This window comes from Eleginops maclovinus, chromosome 12 (assembly GCF_036324505.1).
Source record: "Eleginops maclovinus isolate JMC-PN-2008 ecotype Puerto Natales chromosome 12, JC_Emac_rtc_rv5, whole genome shotgun sequence".
NCBI lineage: Eukaryota > Metazoa > Chordata > Actinopteri > Perciformes > Eleginopidae > Eleginops > Eleginops maclovinus.
The window spans coordinates 10,896,592-10,916,718 of record NC_086360.1 but is presented as its reverse complement, the minus strand read 5'-3'; the positions used below and the strand labels follow the sequence as shown (position 1 = coordinate 10,916,718).

General features: G+C 44.5%; 1 protein-coding gene and 1 long non-coding RNA gene across 2 annotated transcripts in view; both read left to right on the top strand.

Annotated features, from left to right (window-relative positions):
* si:dkey-215k6.1 (transmembrane protein 132C) overlaps positions 1-20,127 on the top strand; it is a 158,113-nt gene that overhangs the window by 75,269 nt on the left and 62,717 nt on the right. The window lies entirely within an intron of this gene.
* On the top strand, positions 3,152-18,577 carry LOC134874288 (uncharacterized). The gene is made up of 3 exons (XR_010167042.1): positions 3,152-3,255; positions 3,333-3,404; positions 18,170-18,577. It is a non-coding gene; the product is annotated as an uncharacterized LOC134874288 (long non-coding RNA).

Below are 20,127 nucleotides of genomic sequence, written 5' to 3'. Positions count from 1 at the left end.
GCTGCCAGAAGGGTGGCAGTGAAAGCAGAGGGTCTCGACGGACCAGACTCAGGCGACAGAAGCTGGCTTTAGGGACGTGGAATGTCACCTCTCTGGGGGGGAAGGAGCCGGAGCTTGTGCGGGAGGTGGAGTGTTACCAGTTGGATCTGGTGGGGCTCACCTCTACGCACAGCGTCGGCTCTGGAACCTTACTTCTGGATAAGGGTTGGACTCTATTCCTCTCCGGAGTTGCCCAAGGTTTGAGGCGCCGAGCGGGTGTGGGGATACTCACAAGCCCCCGGTTGAGTGCCGCTTTGTTGGAGTTTACCCCAGTGGACGAGAGGGTCGCTTCCCTACGCCTGCGGGTCATGGGGGGGAAAACTCTGACTGTTGTGTGTGCTTATGCACCAAACAGCAGTTCAGAGTATTCAGCCTTCTTGGAGACCCTGAAAGAAGTCCTGTATGGGGCTCCTGAAGGGGACTCCTTAGTCTTGCTGGGAGACTTCAACACACGTGGGCAATGATGGAGACACTTGGAGGGGCGTGATTGGGAGGAACGGCCCCCCTGATCTGAACCGGAGTGGTGGTTTGCTACTGGACTTCTGTGCTAGTCATGGATTGGCCATAACAAACACCATGTTCGAACATAAGGATGCTCATAAGTGTACGTGGTACCAGAGCACCCTAGGCAGAAGGTCCATGATCGATTTTGTTATCGTATCATCGGACCTGAAGCCGCATGTTTTGGACACTCGGGTGAAGAGAGGGGCGGAGTTGTCAACTGATCACCATCTGGTGGTGAGTTGGGTCGAGTGGCGGGGGAAGCCTCTGGACAGACCTGGTAAGCCCAAACGTGTAGTCGGGTGAACTGGGAACCTCTGGAGGAGTCCCATGTCCAGGAGGCCTTCAACTCACACCTCCGGCGGAGCTTTTCAGGGATCCCTGTGGAGGCTGGGGGCATTGAACCAGAGTGGGCAGTGTTCAAAGCCTCTATTGCCGAAGCTGCGGCAGGGAGCTGTGGTCTCAAGGTCTTAGTTGCCTCAAGGGGCGGTAACCCTCGAACGTCGTGGTGGACACCGGTGGTCATCCCTGGGTACTCCTGACGCAGTTGCAAGGTATCGACAGGCCCGAAGGGCAGCAGCCTCAGCCATGGCCGAGGCAAAGCAGCGGGTGTGGGAGAAGTTCGGAGAAGCCATGGAGAAGAACTTTCGGTCGGCACCAAAGTTGTTCCGGAAAACCATCCGACACCTCAGGAGGGGGAAGCAGGGTACCATCCAAGCTGTGTACAGTAAGGATGGGGCGCTGTTGACCTCAACTAATAGTGTGTTAGGCCGTGGAAGGAACACTTTGAGGAACTCCTGAATCCGACAACTCCGCACTCTATGTTAGAGGCGGAGCTGGAGTATGAAGGGGGATCAATTCCAATCTCACGGGGGGAAGTCACTGAGGTAGTTAAACAGCTCCACAGTGGCAAAGCCCCGGGGGTGGATGAGATCCGCCCAGAAATGCTGAAGGCTCTGGGTGTTGAGGGACTGTCATGGTTGACACGTCTCATCAACATTGCGTGGAAGTCGGAAACAGTACCGAAGGAGTGGCAGACCGGGGTGGTGGTTCCTCTCTTTAAAAAGGGGGGATCAGAGGGTGTGTGCCAATTACAGAGGCATCACATTACTCAGCCTCCCCGGGAAAGTTTACTCTAAGGTGCTGGAAAGGAGGGTCCGGCCGATTGTCGAACCTCAGATTGAAGAGGAACAATGCGGTTTTCGTCCTGGTCGTGGAACGACGGACCAGCTTTTCACTCTCGCAAGGATCCTGGAGGGGGCCTGGGAGTACGCTCATCCGGTCTAAATGTGCTTTGTGGATTTAGAGAAGGCGTATAACCGGGTTCCCAGGGAGATACTGTGGGAGGTGCTGCGGGAGTATGGGGTGAGGGGGGTCTCTGCTCAGGGCCATCCAATCTCTGTACTCTCAAAGCGAGAACTGTGTCCGGGTCCTCGCCAGCACGTCGGACCGATTTCCGGTGAGGGTTGGCCTCCGCCAGGGCTGCGCTTTGTCACCAGTCCTGTTTGTGATATTCATGGACAGGATTTCGAGGCGTAGTCGTGGGGGTTTGCAGTTCGGTGGGCTAAGGATTGCACCACTGCTTTTTGCAGATAATGTGGTCCTAATGGCTTCATCGGTCTGTGACCTTCATTACTCACTGGATCGGTTTGCGGCCGAGTGTGAAGCGGCTGGGATGAGGATCAGCACCTCCAAATCTGAGGCCATGGTTCTCAGCAGGAAACCGATGGACTGTCCACTCCAGGTAGGGAATGAAGCCTTACCCCAAGTGAAGGAGTTCAAGTATCTCGGGGTCTTGTTCTCGAGTGAGGGAACAATGGAGCGTGAGATGGGGCGGAGTATCGGAGCAGCGGGGAGCGGTACTGCAGTCGCTTTACCACACCGTTGTGACGAAAAGAGAGCTGAGCCAGAAGGCAAAGCTCTCTGTCTACCGGGCCATCTTCGTTCCTACCCTCACCTATGGTCATGAAGGATGGGTCATGACCGAAAGAACGAGATCGTGGATACAAGCGGCCGAAATGGGATTTCTCCGCAGGGTGGCTGGCATCTCCCTTAGGGATAAGGGTGAGAAGTTCAGTCATCCGGGAGGGACTCGGAGTAGAACCGCTGCTCCTTCGCGTTGAAAGGAGCCAGTTGAGGTGGCCAGGGAAAGGAAAGTTTGGGGCTCTCTGCTGGAGCTGTTACCTCCGCGACCCTGACGGAAAAGCGGGAGAAGATGGATGGATGGATGGATGGATGGTGTTCAACATGTGCTTCAGAGAGTATTTTCTTACCATACCAAGAATTGCTTTCTACAACCCACTGTGTTTAAATGTTAAAGGAACATTTGAGAATATATATATATATATATATATAGGATTTTCAGACAACTAAAGGAACTTTAATTTCTATGAATGTGATGGACTCGATTTGAAACACTTCATTTAAGATACATTTACCAAGTAGTATCTTAAGTGAAATGTAATTGACTTTTCACAACTCAAGTTTTCCTCAATAGTTCCATGCACACTATTGTTCAAATGGTAAATGGACTGTACTTATGTAACCCACATGAGTATGAAATTCATTTACGTAATATAAGAGTTACTATGCCCCACCACAAGGGGCGCACCAGCCCTGTATTCATGGTCACGACCACGCAGCGCGTGCTCGTCCTGAGACTCAACCGAGACGTTGATTTTGAGTGCCGTTCGTTGAGTGAGCTGACGAATTTGGGTATGAAACGTTATGTAAACCTCATAAATAAATGATTAACCCCCGCGTAGTGTATTGATAACTCTCTTGTTTATTAGGAGAGAGCCTCGTGAGTTGTTGAGAGAGAGAGAGGAGCTGCTTCAACCGTGTAAGCCCTCTGTTAGCCTCCGGTAAGAGCATTGCTACATGCTAAGAGGCTAGGCATCGTTGTCAGCTTGTTGATGTTAGCTCATGTGAACATGCTGCTTACTGAGATACTTTCATAAAACCAGTCGGAGTTGCAGAGATGTTATCCAATGTTGTAACCCACCGTGGTACTATTGCACCATTGTGATATGTGAAAAAACGACTTTAGAAAGATCGCTAGCTACGGCGCTAATCGCGGGTAGCACCGCTAAGCTAGCGATGAGTAAATGTTTTGGTGTTCAATATAGCTAATGTGTAGCTGGCTAAACTACTATGCCACCACCATATTTAGTGAGACAGGAGACAGAGATGGAATATGATGTCAGGTTGTAATAATATTGTTCTGATATACCTTAATGTGTACATAATGTGATTATTTCATTGAGATCATTTAGATACTCATGTTGGTTTAAAAAGTGATTTAATGCTGTTCATTAACGGTTAAAAAGATAAATAGTGATAAATAGAACTGTTAAAAAATATATAAATACTGCTTATAGAGATAAATAAGCCTATGTCAAAATACAAGTTCATGATAAATAACAGTCATGGTAAAAATACTTATACTGTACTGTAAATGTATGCAGACTCATTTACAATGGTTGAATACTGTATATCCTGCATCTGGGTATATTTATGGATATTTAGAGTGAAAAATGGAAGTTGAATGATGTCATGTGATAGAGAGTAATGGTTATTTTTCTGCACTTTATGTGTAGACTGGTTTTTTTTTGGACTTCAGATTAGGAACGGATTCAGATTTCCGAACCTTTGGTTCGGTGGCGAGCCAGGACCCTGATTAAGAGGAGCGGAGCGCGGTGTGGCCAGCCGTGGATCCACTCAGGACCTCGAACCATCATCTCGTTCACTCACTGGCACAGATAAGATATACAAAAACCTACCCGGGTAGTATATAGAGAGAATATTGCATACACCCTGAGGGACTTGAACTCTGACTTCTAGTGAAGAAGAAGGGACACTTAAATTTTGTTTTTTTTTATAAGAGAGCTCTATGTTTTTGTATCATTTATTTTCCATACACTGTCAAGAAAATTGCGTGTTGCAATAAATTGTTATACTCTAACCTCATGTTCTCGCACTTGACTAACTACTCCCAACTATCCGAACCTAGCAAGAGTGTAAGTGTCATAAGGTTGTTGCTGATCAGACTACGGGCGCTACATAAAACTTGGCAAGCTAGCCAGGATTTGGTTTAAGTCCTCTGAACGTGAGGTTGAGCAGTGTGACATTTATTGCATTTGTCTGTGAACATTGATACCAATTGATTTTCATAGACTGTGATACAAGTACAAACATGGAGACAGTTAAATCTGAGAATGTTAAAGTGCCTAACTCCCTGCTTGTAAGTGGTGTAACTGGTAGTGAGGTAGATAACGAAGTATTCGATTACTTAGCACAGTATGGAAAAGTTGAAAGGGTAATTAAAGTTACCAGCAGTGAAGCTAAGTTCCAACACACAGCTATAGTAGAATATAGTTCAGGTGGAGCTACTGAGTATCTTAAAGGTACTTTACCTGTTGATAGACCTACCAGTAATCCGAACGTGGTTCACTACATTCAGCTCTTGTCTGAGCTGTATACTGCAGACAAAGGTTCCACTTTAACTCAGACTTACCTATGTGAGCTGAAGGATGTCGCTCAGCTAAGCAGAGCAGATGTTGAAAAGGTTTTGCTAGATGAACTAGCCCGGATTCAAGAATCCACAAAGCCTAAAACAACTGAATCAGACGCATCAAGGATTAATCGGGAATCTCCGCGTGCCAGTCCCGTGCATACAGTTGATGTAACCCCTATCAATATAGGTGAAAATCAGACCCACCCTCCTGAATATGGATCCCCACCTAAGGTCCCACATTGGTACTTACCTTCTGAGCATCTCTCCACTCCAGAGATACAGAAAGTAGTGGTTGAGCATGTCATCAAGAACACTGATCTTTCTCACCACTACCATGGCAACACCCGACTCGGACCCTTTTCAGGGAGAATCCCCTGTTCAAGTGCAGAGTCTGATTATGATACGTGGCGCAGCAATGTTGAGTTTCCCCTCGCAGACCTTGCCATGTCTGACGATGGGTCAGTGACAGATAACAATTTGCATTATAAGCAATTCAAAATGTTATAATAAATTGTTTTAAAAGCTTGCATCAGTTTTGCAAAAATGTATAGTTTGTATTTCTGTTGGTTTCATGTAATTTCAAATAGCTTTTGAACAATTTCTTACAAAACGAAAGGCTGATTGCCCCTAAAAATGTCAAGTGGTGCAACCACAACAAAAGGAGAAATATTAAGTATTTATTTCCACCTAGAGTGTATGCAAGTGTACTTATAAAAACAGTTCCTTCATTTTAATATATCACTTGAAAATAGATTTTATCAGGATTATTTGAAAATAAAATTGTTTGCGTTTTTGCAATATAGAGCAGGACAAATGCTGAAAAGCCTTGGCATTTTCTAAATAACATTTGACCAATTATTTATAAACTGTTACAAAATATGTTAGTACATTGCAATATAAGATTACATCTTATTCCCCATGACTTTTCCTGTAAATTATAATATTTTTATGAAAAATACTGATTCCACCAATTGACACTGGTTTGTGTCAATTGGTGACATCTAAAATGAAGATAAGACTATATAGTTTGTTATTATAATTATTATTACTATTATTATTATTTTACCTTTCCGCTTTGTATAAACAAGTATAGTGTGTTGCTTATGAAATCCATGAAGTGCCGCAGAGAGAAAATAATTTTATTGATGTAATGAACACATTTTGATTTCTTAAACACTAATAAAAAAACACAACAAGTTAAGGGTCTCTTTCAAATGAAATGAAAGGTTGAACTTAAATAATACAGCATATATGGCATTATATTATAATACAAACAAAAAATGCTGTGAGCCGTCATCATATCGCCATTGGGCTTTTGAGGCGTGTATCGGAGCCTTGACCTGAATTTAAAAAATGGAAAAAAGAGCACTATTTCACTGAACAATGAAAAATAAAGATTTTCTAAATGTCTGCATAAATATTTATTTTACCTGGTTAATGGGACTTCTGCTCCTGAACCTCTGCGCACAGCGTCTCCAAATCAGCGCTGTAGGAAGTGACTTTCATCTTTACGCAGGACTGTAAGCTAGGGCTGCACAATTAATCGAATTTTAATCACAATCACGATTTTGGCTTCCCACGATCAAAATCGCGTGATCGAGCGATATTTTAAATGTGTCATTCGGTTCATAGAACGCTCAGTATCAACGTTTTTTTCCAAAGCCAATCTAGCGCTTCTAGCGAGTGATGGAGAAAACAAACCTCTTATACAACACAATACACAATACTGGGTTTTCCTTTTAAAACGGAGGCTTTTGGAAACGCTGCTGGCCCCGGGGCTGCTGATTAGTGTGGACAGGCAGAAACGCAGACTTTTGGAAACGCTAACGTAGGCACCCATGAGCGCTTTCTGATTGGGTCTTATCGAAAACGAGTATCCTTCTCTGATTCGTCACACTCCTACCATGTGACCCTTCCTTACCCGGAAAAATTCAAATCAGCTGGGTATCGGGTCAGATCAGCTGGGTATCGGGTCGGATCAGCCTTGACTACCAGTGGTAAATATGGGTAATGAAGTAAAAGCGCTGTTTACCTTGTTGTCTGTGGTAGCAGTTGTTGTGCAGGTAAATTCTGCATTTTATAATGCTGCAACTGCAACCGGCACGCGCATGCCCAGTATGCGTGAATGGTCACATTTTCGTTTTAAAACTCCGGATTAAAACGAAAACGCAGTAGTGTGGACGAGATATATACCTATTTTATTTTGATGCACAAATGTGTACATTAGCAGGAATGTAGCACCTGGATGTGAAAGCAGTAATAATGAGCCTATGTGTCAATAACAAATGTTTTGGTTAAAATCTAACAAATAATCGTGATAATTAATCGTGATCTCAATATTGATTAAAATAATCGTGATTATCATTTTGGCCATAATCGTGCAGCCCTACTGTAAGCTGTCATCAGTGAGGCGTGAGCGGTGTTTGTTTTTAACAAAGTTCATGGTGGAAAATAGCTGCTCACTAGTGATGCGCGGGTTAAGGATTTTTAACCCCCGCACAAACCCAACCCATCGTGACAGCCAATCCGCACCGCCCGACCCGCAAAATTACGCTCTGATTTCTTAACCCAACCCGACCCAACCCGCGAAAATGGGAGGAAAAAAAAAAAAAAGATACCAATGAGTTTACGTCGTGATTTGCCAAACGGTAGGCCTATTAACGAGGGGTTTTGCTCAACTTGTACTGCTGTTTGATTGTCCCAAACTTTTATATGATGCATTACTTTAGGCATTCACGGAATCTCAATCATGGAACGGCAAAATGTTCCAAACAACATAGTTTTATTCTTAACACACAGCAGTGCACGCACGCACACACAACAGGCGGTCGCATTATAAAGCCAGAGAACATCAACCATAATGTAGCATAAACAAAACTGTCAAATGATTGGCTATGGAACACTCGCATTTTCTCCGCAATTTGAAGACGAAAAGAAAAGAAACTCACACAATACCGTAACATGGTAGGCTACATATCTCATTTGCGAGCCTATAATATTAGGCCACCTTCCCACTATGATGTAGGGCTATTTCTGCCTGCACTATGTAAAAACAAAATGGCATCAACAGTGCCGGGATTTAATCGATTACGACGTGCTTCCAGGACACGACCGGCCGAGCTGAAGGTCCGCTCACTAGATGCGCTGGTTGCTGGAATGCAGAGGACCGCTTTAGCCAGCATGGAGAGTAGAGGATATTCAAATTTGCGATCCCTCCAAAAATTGAGGACGTTGTCATGGCAGTCCTCCAGAGTGAATTGTGCCTGTACATATCTTTGTACTTCATCTGGCTCGATGAGGTCAGGAGTGTCTTCCCATTCCAGGAACATCCTTCTCCTTTTTACTGCATGGTCTATCAACACAATCAATTAAAGGCCGTCACTACGATAAGCCAATTAAGTTCAGTTAATTCAGTGTTGTTTAATAGCCTAATATGTTTGGACTGTGTCACATAGCCTACCGTCTAGAACCTCCTGATCTGTTGCGCTCCTCACCTCCATTGTGTCTGTAAAGTTAGAATAAGGATGCGCATGATTTTTTTTGTGCTATGCCATAAATGTTTAAATATGGTTGGAGGTTATAGCCTCAGTTTTACCTTGAATCACTTCCTCAGACTGGGCCTGCAGGGTTGGGATGAGGGCTGTTGTCAACGCCCTCGCTTCCATTTGAACGGCAATATTTTCCTCGTGAGAGAGCACTTTTAGGGATTTGAAGCGTGGAGAGAGGAAGGTGGCAATCTTGTGTGTGGAAGTGATGATGAACTTTTCGTTCAGAAGCTCACTTGCACGAGATCGAATGTGTCGCATGTAGTCAGGGTCTTGGAATCGGGGCTCACAGTGCGCTCCGAGTCTGTGGCGCCAGAGAAGCACAGTGTTAAGGGTGGGATAACGGTCACCCTCCATGTCCTCCGAAGCGTCTCTGAAAAGCGACAAAAACTCTGAAATTGTAGTCAGGACCTCCACCTGTATTCCCTCCATACGGTGCTCTTGGCCCTTTTCCTTCAGTAACTCCCGTATCTCCCGGTGTTGTTTGGCGATGGAGGAGAGCATCGCCGCTTTGCTGTTCCACCTGGTCTCGCATTCCTGGATGACAGCATATGGGAGATTGAGCGTGCTGCCTGATTTTTTTAAGTAAGTGACCAGATGTTTGGATTGAGTAATTTGGCCCGTCACTTCTCCCATGAATGTGGGCTCATTTTTCTCGCTGAAGGCATGTTTAAGGACTGTATTTATTACGTGGGCTGCGCATGGAATCCATCTGTAGTTTTTTAGCGCAGCCTTGATGTGTGGGCCCTGATCGCTGACAAAAACTACTTTGGACAGTTTGTCAGCTGATATGCCCACCTCCAATAGCTCCTTGCTGATCTTTTAGTGGATGTTTGTCGCAGTCTTCCTAATTGTGCTGTCAAATTCCAGTGTGGAAATCACTCTGCTTGTGAGGGACCAATCCTCAGTGACGAAATGGCACGTCAGTGCGGTATAAGACCTCATATTGTGGCTATCGGTCCACATATCAGTAGTGATGCCAATGCCACTTTCTAGAGCTTTGTTCATCTGTTCGCAGAGCCGTGCCTTTTCTTTTTTTGCATGATCCTTTGCTCTGTCACAGATGGTCTGCCTATGAGGGATGACCGAATCAGCGTCCACTGCCCCATATCGTGCGCCGATATTTATTAGCCCCTGTGCCACACGGCTGAACCCCTTGCCGGACACTATGTCAAATGGGCGTAGATCAGTGCAGCAGAAATCTACAAAATCGTCAACTAGTTTAGACTTAGCTGCAAATGGCAACTTGCCCTTCAGGAAGGACGACATCAAGGGCTGCTGGGTCGATGGACATTGCCTGGAAGGAGCCGGCCCCGGGCATGAATGTCGATTCAGGGTGGATGTCCCTGTCTTGTGACCGTCATATTTATACAGTGCGCCGCATTTGAAGCAGCTGACGTATTCCGTGACTGTATCGTCGGACAGCACAACCTGCCCAAATCTCACCCAAACTTTACTTTTTCCATCAATTTTTTGAATTATCTTAGCATCGCCAGCTCGAATCTTCTGTTTCATTAGCTCAGCCATATTGTTTGTTGAATTCAAGAATTTGGCGGTGTAAACAAAAGCTGTAGGCTACGGATACCAGTTAGGGGAAACAAAAATAAAGAAATAGCTACTGAAAACGCAATCACCACTTTATTTATAGAAAGGGAGAGGGGAAACAGTCTATAGGCTATACAATTCTATCCAGTTTTACTTGTTTATTGCACTTTGTTGTAAAACACAAATGTAGGATAATTATGAGGAGATGCACGGCAGGCTATTATTTTCGCTAAACAAATGATTGACAGGAGGCATAGCTCGCAGCTTGCTGCTGCCTTCTGACGTGCTGCCTGTGTGCGGTGCATGAGACGGAGCGGGAAGAGAGGGAGAAAACCCCATTTTATCCTTACACAAAAGACAAGCATATGAACGGATACATATAACTATAATAGCTGGAATAATTGCGATTTTTACCCGACCCGCCCGCTACCCGCATTTTCCACGGAAAAAACAACCCGGCCCGCCCGACCCACGGGCTAGCCCGCGGGACCCACGGGTTTTGGGCCAGCCCGCGCATCACTACTGCTCACATACATATGGGGATCCGAAGACGGACAGGACTCCAAACGCATATTTCTTCATGTTTATGTAGGTGTCGGGGAGGCTATTCCATGTTTCAAACACAAGTTTGTCCGGTCTTGGAAGGTTGTCAATATCACTCCATTTGTGATTTTGAGCAAGAGTGGCCTTCTGACGGGAAACATCTTCGAGATCATCTGTCAAGCGTTTGAACTTGGACACCCATATATCTTTGTCGGCTATGTCAGCCAGCTCCAGCTCAAGATCAGGTTGACTTACACCTGCAAATGCAGTCACATTTAACAGGGTTGGATCGACGGTCAGGGGAGTGACCGGGAAGGACAATGTGTTTTTTTCCTCTCTGAACTCACAGAATCGTTTCCCAAACAATGCTTGCATTGTGGTGATTGCAGACTGCAAATGCTCAGAATTTATCACGTTGTGAGCTTGTCTGAACTATCTTAAAGAGGGGAAGTGAAGCAGTGCGCCTCTCTGTAAATCTCTGGCAACCACTGTCAGCTTGCGCTCAAACGCCAACACCTCCTCCAGCATGTGTAGCGCTGTGCCTCCTCTCCCCTGAAGAGTTGTATTTAGCGTGTTCAGGTTAGCTGTCATGTCCACCATGAAGTGCAGCTTTTCCAGCCACTCTGGCTGTACCAGTTCAGGAAGGATGAGCCCTTTGCTGCTCATGAAAGTTTTCACCTCTCCCAGACATGATGCAAAGCGTTTTAGCACCTTTCCTCTGGACAGCCACCGGACACTATTATGCAGCAGGAGATCAGAGTACGTGCTTTCCACCTCATCCAGTAATGATCTGAACTGACGGTGATTTAAACCTTTTGCCATTATTTAATTGACAATCTGAATGACAACATTCATGACCTCTGTGCATTCTGGAGGAAAGGTTTGGGCACACAATGTCTCTTGGTGCAGGATGCAGTGAAATGTCAGCAACTTTCTGTCCAGTGACTTCTGCAGTAAGGCCACAAAGCCCCTGTGTGCTCCGGTCATACTCGGCGCGCCATCAGTAGCTGCTGACACCAGGTGGGTTGTTTTTATTTCTTTGGCTCTTAAACAGTCAAGCACAGCCTCGCAGATGTGTCTGGCCTTTTACTGGTATCAACTCAACCATTTCTTCCTGTGGTCCATCGGTGTTCATATATCGACAGAACAGCGCTTTTTGTTCAATGTCACTTTTGTCTTTGGACGCATCACACGCGATTGAGTACGCTGCAGCTGAATTGATGTCTTTAATTTGCTGTTTTGTGATATTTTCTGCCATTTTTATGGTCCTGTCTTTGACAGTCTTCGCAGAGAGAGGCATCTCTCTGATTTTCTGCATAATTTGACTCTTGTTTCCGCTAATAGGTGATCTGAAATCTTAATGAATGACTCTTTCATATATTCGCCATCTGTGAATGGCTTCCCACGCCTGACTATTTCCTGAGCGGCCACAAAACTTGCATAGGTAGTTGAATTTGTAGACTTCATCCATTTCTTGAATTGATTTTTCCTCAGATCAGCTTTCCGCTTCAGTTCCAAAACAGCTTGTTTTCTCTCTTCTCCCTCTGGATATTTTTCAGCAAAGGCAGTGTGTTTAATTTGGAAATGTCTTGCGACATTTGATCTTTTATTGTTGGCAAGTTTCTCACCACAAATTAGGCATACTGGTAAGCCACTCTCGTCTGACGTAAATGCAAATGAATCTGCCCAGGCATCATTAAGTATTCTATTTTCTTCAGATATTTTTCTCTTCTTAGATTTCTCCATAGCCTACCTGGGGTTGAAAGTCTCGATAGATGCACACCGTTTGGGCGGGCACATAGGCTACCAACTTCCGTGCGTGACGCATATTTTGAGAGAGGAAAACTAAAAATAATAATAATAATATTAATACAATAAAATAATTTTATTTTAATATTTCACGATCACAATAATGTTCAAATTTAGAACTACAATAAAAACGGACTAACAAAAATAAAATGCACTTCAAGCCGCACAGAGCCGCAGCATAAGGATGAAAGAGCCGCATGCGGCTCGGGAGCCGCGGGTTGCCGACCCCTGCACTAGACGATAGTCACATGGCAATTGTGAAACAGCTTGCCATGCTTAATCACACTCACACCTGGTGGCATAATATGTCCCCTTTAATTAATTCAAGAATTAGTTTAGGAAACAAACATGGCCACAAAAAAATGTGAACTTCTGTTCTTTTATGAAATCAGTTAAAAAACAAACACACAAACATATTGTGAACTGATCCACAAATCATCTAACTGCAATGAATTTGTGTCAAAACATGTCAAAAGTTGTAGTGAGGCGGGGCTGGATGGAATAGAGAGAGAGGGAGAATCGGGTGTTCATGGCTGTGTGTGTGGTTTGAAATGTTTTGTTATTTCATATTCCTGTCCAGTCTATGTCAGTGTGACAGAACACCTGCATTTTCAGGCTGTGTGTCCTTGGAATTGTTTCCAGTCTTCTGTCAATAGTTTTGAATGACGTGAGTTCAAAGGTTCTGGCTCAGAGATTTTGCACAGCACATCAAACTCATAATAAAATAGGGTGTCAGCTGGATTAGGCCAGGTGAAGACATTCTTCTTACCCAGCTGTTGCATGCAGCTCACTTCCAGTTCTTCACCCACCACCTGGATGACCTGTCCCACAAAAGGCTTACTTTCATATCTGACCAGAATGAACTTGCCTTTCAGATCCTGCTCACAATCGGTTGATGTTGAGGGTAGATCTTCTGATAGGTTGCGGAAATCTACTGGGCTTGGATCATAGCACTTGCAGATATTAGGTCTTGCACAGAAACATGAGATTTCCCTCCACTGAATCACAGCTGGCTCTTCAGAGGTCACTTAATGGATTTTCAGTGTACCTTTTACGGCTGGGACATTGGTTGGGACTGATTCTTCGTACTTGACAATGGCTTCCTCAGATATCATAAAGCAATTAATGCTTGAGGACTGATCCTTCAGGAAGTTGTAAAGTTCCTCAGCTGTCTGCAAGTCGGGGCCTCTTTGGACTGCTGTGTCTGCAGTACGCTTGACAGCCCCTCCCACTCCATCAGGAGCTCCTTTCCCATGGGACTTCTCACTGAAATTCCAAGTGACCCTTTTGAAACCCATTCAGAAAAGGCACTGTGCTGAGAAGAAAAAAGTTTTTCTTGTTCCTGTATTGGGTCACTGGTCCATCACTTATGATGTGTAACGTGGTGGGTGTGTTACATTTGCCAATGGCGTCCTTCAATACAGGCTCCATGTGAGCCCATACAGCACGTTCATCATGGCGGGGAGAAGCAGAGAGAGTGGCATAAGAGAAGTATGAGGCCGTATACACCACACTTGTGTGGATTGTAACCTGCTTGCGGCTGCCCCCGAAGTGGAACGCCTGAATTTCACTGCTGAGCTTACAGCCATAGTTCTCGGAGAAGTCTACATGAGTGCAGATTTCATCCTCTCGTAGGGATTCTTTCAGCTCCCTGAGTGTTTTGACCTGGTGGAGCCAGTTGAAATGGTGCTTGGCCAGAGACTCTAGCTTCTTGTTAAACAAAGCCAGCAGATCATCACACTTTCCACTCTGTGTGACTTTTGCAAAGTTAGCAAAGGTTTTGCCTTCTACAGATGTGACTACCCTGGAACACTGCTGCCATGTTAGATCAGTATTCTCCAGAGGTCCTTCAAATTCAAATTCATTGTAGCAGCACTTCGCACAAGTGCGATACATGCATTTCTGGTTGGTCGTGTCACATGCAATAGTTGCTATCAATTTTGATATTTGGTTGGTATGGAGAATGCCTTTGTGGTACAGTTTGTCAACAAGGAGCTTAGTGTTTTCATGATCAATACAAGCACACGTATTTCTGTCAGAGTCTTTTGCAGGTGTAATAAAAAAAGGGCAGTATCTGACAAATTGTCTGTAAGACAGTCTGAGGTGTCTCATAGCTGTTGAATTGTACTGTGCATGGAGGTCCTTAAGTGAGTGCAGCAGTACCCTCCTTTGCTGCTTGATTTTATTTTTTTGTTATTGTGTCCTTTTTGCCCGATAACATGCGGCTATTCTCATCCCTACAGAGAAAGCTGGCCACCTCGTCTCTTCTCTGTTGTGAGGCTTTCTTTTTGTTTTTCACTTTGTTCTTTTCACTGACCATTTTCTTTTTTTTCTTTTGCCAATTCAGTTTCCTCTGTATCTGTTTTGTCTTTTTGTTTGCTGCCTGGAGTTCCTTTTTAACTTTGCGAAGTTCAGACCTCAGCTTTTCCCTCTGCTCCAGCACTGAGCTGTAGTATTTGTTCTTTCTTTCCTTCCCTTTCTTAGCAGGAGTTGTGGATGCTTGCAGCTTCTCTACAACTGGCTGCTCATAGTCATGATCATCCAGATGATTATTCATGGACTCAGGATTTCAAGATGCTGAATTTGGTCATCTGATGTGTCCATAGATGGTGGGGTTAAGTTGAGAACATCGGCAAGCACCCTTTTCTGTTCTCTGTTATCTCGCTGATACTTTTTCCACTTTTGGAATATTCAAAAATAGTCAAACCTTTGAATGATCTGACCGGGGCCGACCCACCTTATCGGAAGGGTCCCAGAACATCTAACCCTGGAGGGTACTTAAACCCCAAAGAACCCTTTAATGAGCGTTGGACGCCTGCATGTCAAACTACCATACGTGCTACACACCGACGCCAGCACTTCAGGTCTAGGGGCTGCCCTGTACCAAGAACAGGAAGGCGAGATGCGAGCTGTCGCTTATGCGAGCAGAGGTGAAATCGAGTGAAAAGCGATACCCCGCTCATAAGCTCGAATTCCTAGCTCTTAAGTGGTCGATCGTGGAAAAGTTCCATGATTACCTTTATGGTAATACATTCACTGTCATAATGGGCAACAATCCGTTAACTTATGTTCTGAAGTCAGCCAAACTAGACGCTGCCTATCGCTGGCTAGCGGCTCTCTCGACTTTCGACTTCAACATAAAGTACCGTGCTGGAAAGAGCAACCAGGACGCCGACGGCCTTTCTAGGCGGCCGCATGACAGTATGGCTGACGATCATGCCTCTCTTGAGGAGAAGGAGAGAATAAAAATATTCACTTTCCACCATTTTTCTTCATCTCCCGGCCAAGACTTACCTGTGGAAGCAATCGCTGTCTTGTGTCAACACCGTCTTCTAAACGAGGCCGACGACGACCTACCTTCCATCACCTTGGTTGAATCCCTCGCTATCTGTCCGGATGCAGTTCCAGACACCTATGAAAATGATGATGTGCTAGGATGTCCTACCATACCTACCTACAGCCCAGGAGAGCTCCAAGAACATCAAAAGTCCGACCCGATCATTGGACAGGTTGTCCAAGTCTTCGAGGGCCGAGATGAAGCCAACCTCGTTCCCGATTCGTTGGAGCTTAAGCTGATGCTCAAGGAAAAGAAAAGGTTGGAGATGAGAAATGGTCTGTTGTACAGAACGCGTCAATCAGGAGATGGTGTAACTTACCGGGGTAAACACAAGCTTGCGGGAGTCCACTATGAACAAGGTTCTGGAAAAGATAGGATGCCTACCAGTGTACAAAGTACAGCCTATCAATGGAGATGGTCCCATCCGAACTCTACACAGGGATCTACTGCTTGCTTGTGGTGACCTCTCCGAAGCGGAGGAAACTGAACCAGTCAAGCCTAAGGTTCGCAAGCCGAGGACAAGACAGAGTCACCCTCAACTCTCAGAGGAACTCTCAGAATCTGAGGACGACTTGCTCATCTATCCTGATTGGTCCTCTGTTGCTCCAGAAGGAAAATTCACTCAGCAGCAACTCAATGCAAACCCCGAGGATGGAGAGTTGCCGGCAATGCCATCGGGTTCCTTGACCTCCCAGCCTCAGGATGGTCCTCCTGATGACAGCAATCCCCCTGCCGAAACTGTCGATAACACCTCCTCAGCTGGTAGAAGGAGAGGAGCCCGCGGTCATGTTCAAGAAATCCCCTGATGGAGAGGACAGTACACAACTGATACCTGAAAACGAAACAACGGATGTGACAATTGAACCGGATGTGACAATTGAACCGGATGTGACGAACAAACCGGATGTGACAAACGAAACGGATGTGACAAATACCCTGAATATGACAAATGAAAGGGAACCAGACATGATAAATGAAACTGAGACTGATGTGGAGAAGAATCCTGTGGAGATCCCACAAGATGCTGAGGAAAGCCACACTCAAGCATCTGAGACGGCTGAAAAACAAACTGAAAGTGAAACTAAAACAGATGGAAACACAAATGACTCCAAACGAAGGTCAGAAAGGTCACGACAACCCCCTGACCGTTTTCATTACACTCAGTTGGGAAACCCTTTAATGTCTTTTGCACAGAGTATTTTGCAGAGCTTTAACCAAGCACTAGACACTATCGGTAACTATGATAGCCCCCATGTGAACCAGAGACCGGCTCATGAAGGGACTCATGCAGATTCAAGAGGGGAGGGTGTAACCCACATGGGTATGAAACCCATTTACGTAATATAAGAGTTACTATGCCCCACCACAAGGGGCGCACCAGCCCTGTATTCATGGTCACGACCACGCAGCGCGTGCTCGTTCTGAGACTCAACCGAGACGTTGACTGTGAGTGCCGTTCGTTGAGTGAGCTGACGAATTTGGGTATGAAACGTTATGTAAACCTCATAAATTAATGATTAACCCCCGCGTAGTGTATTGATAAATCTCTTGTGTATTAGGAGAGAGCCTTCAACCGTGTAAGCCCTCTGTTAGACTCCGGTAAGAGCATTGCTACATGGTAAGAGGCTAGGCCTTGTTGTCAGCTTGTTGATGTTAGCTCATGTGAACATGCTGCTTACTGAGATACTTTCATAAAACCAGTCGGAGTTGCAGAGATGTTATCCAATGTTGTAACCCACCGTGGTACTATTGCACCATTGTGATATGTGAAAAAACGACTTTAGAAAGATCGCTAGCTACGGCGCTAATCGCGGGTAGCACCGCTAAGCTAGCGATGAGTAAATACTTAGGTGTTCAATATAGCTAATGTGTAGCTGGATAAACTACTATGCCACCACCATATTTAGTGAGACAGGAGACAGAGATGGAATATGATGTCAGGTTGTAATAATATTGTTCTGATATACTTTAATGTGTACATAATGTGATCATTTCATTGAGATCATTTAGATACTCATGTTGGTTTAAAAAGTGATTTAATGCTGTTCATTAACGGTTAAAAAGATAAATAGTGATAAATAGAACTGTTAAAAAATATATAAATACTGCTTATAGAGATAAATAAGCCTATGTCAAAATACAAGTTCATGATAAATAACAGTCATGGTAAAAATACTTATACTGTACTGTTAATGTATGCAGACTCATTTACAATGGTTGAATACTGTATATCCTGCATCTGGGTATATTTATGGATATTTAGAGTGAAAAATGGAAGTTGAATGATGTCATGTGATAGAGAGTAATGGTTATTTTTCTGCACTTTATGTGTAGACTGGTTTTTTTTGGACTTCAGATTAGGAACGGATTCAGATTTCCGAACCTTTGGTTCGGTGGCGAGCCAGGACCCTGATTAAGAGGAGCGGAGCGCGGTGTGGCCAGCCGTGGATCCACTCAGGACCTCGAACCATCATCTCGTTCACTCACTGGCACAGATAAGATATACAAAAACCTACCCGGGTAGTATATAGACAGAATATTGCATACACCCTGAGGGACTTGAACTCTGACTTCTAGTGAAGAAGAAGGGACACTTTAATTTTTTTTTTTTTTTATAAGAGAGCTCTATGTTTTTGTATCATTTATTTTCCATACACTGTCAAGAAAATTGCGTGTTGCAATAAATTGTTATACTCTAACCTCATGTTCTCGCACTTGACTAACTACTCCCAACTATCCGAACCTAGCAAGAGTGTAAGTGTCATAAGGTTGTTGCTGATCAGACTACGGGCGCTACACTTATATAGTGCTTTATCAGATCTTTTCAACCCCTTCACATACAAAGAGTCCTCACCCTTTCACACAGTAGCAATTGCTCTAGGGAACTAACAGTCGAACACATTGTCCATGTCCTTGGAGCAACTCAGGGTTAAGTATCTTGCCCAAGGATACATTAACATGTGGACTGGACGGGCTGGGATCGAACCAGCAAGCTTCTGGTTGAAAGACATCTGCACTCCCTCACTGCCACAGCTGCCCCCATTCAACTGTCCAAATACACAACATTGAAAAACATTCTCAATTTCTCTCTTTCCTTTTCCCTGTATAAAACGTCTGATTATTGATCACGTATATGAATACTTACAACTAAAAACCCAATGAGAATAAATGCTTTTCTGAAAAGAAGGTACACCAAGTCGAGCAGTGTCTGAATTGCATGTCACCCTAATTGAGAGGAAAGTTGTAAAACAGATGTTGACACACTGAGACTGACACTGTAGACCTACATAAAAAGATTAAGTAACACGGATAATATCTGAAGGGCAGTATCGCCTGAAGGAAAACACACTCCTGGAAAGTGAGAAGTGTTAACTTCCACAGTTGTTTTGTTTGGTTGGTTTTTAGCATTGCTGAACAATGTGTGTGTGTGTGTGTGTGTGTGTGTGTGTGTGTGTGTGTGTGTGTGTGTGTGTGCGTGTGCGTGTGCGTGCGCGCGCGTGTGCACTAGAGGACAGTGTAATATTGTTTTGGAGCCTTGCGGTTGGGACGGAGCTAACACCTGAATGAACCTGTCACTGCAGACACATTGCTTTTTCAGCTCCAGCGATTACACTGCACCCAAACACGCACAACATTTTCTTGGTGTTTTGTGTGTGTGTGTGTGTGTGTATTGCCTGTGTGAGAGAGACAGGAACAGAGAGTGAGAGTGACACAGCACTGTCTCGCTGTGTGAGTGTCTAAACCTCTGCTTTATAATAGTTTTCTTCCTGAAACATATAAAATAGTGGTTCAGCAACTGTGTCCTTTGAGGTTAAACAAGTCATATTGATTGATACACGCACACAGAGCCTGGTGGACCTTAACAAAAAATCACAATACACACAGAGGAACTACTGTACCTTCAATGTGTCCTTCGGCAAGGATGTTTATTTCAAAAAGGAACGACAACGAAAGTGAGCAGGGCTTGTTGTAGAAAAATGACCTGTATGGACATCTACTAATCAACTAATATCAATTAGTGTCACATTCATGTATTGTTATCGTTACCGTAATTACCAGTTTTGGACTTGACATTTTTTGGTCCTAATTGCTTCACAAACATCTGAATTGTCCCTCTTTACATAAACAGGCAGTCGTTTGCATTTTCTTTTGCCTATTATGTCAAAATGTGGGTAAAATGTGTGCTACATTTTGATGGACACTTTCTTTCTTTAGGAACAGAATGTCGTCATGTGATTGCAGCACATAGCTGTGATCTAAATTGTAACTATTTTAACCATGAAATACATCCA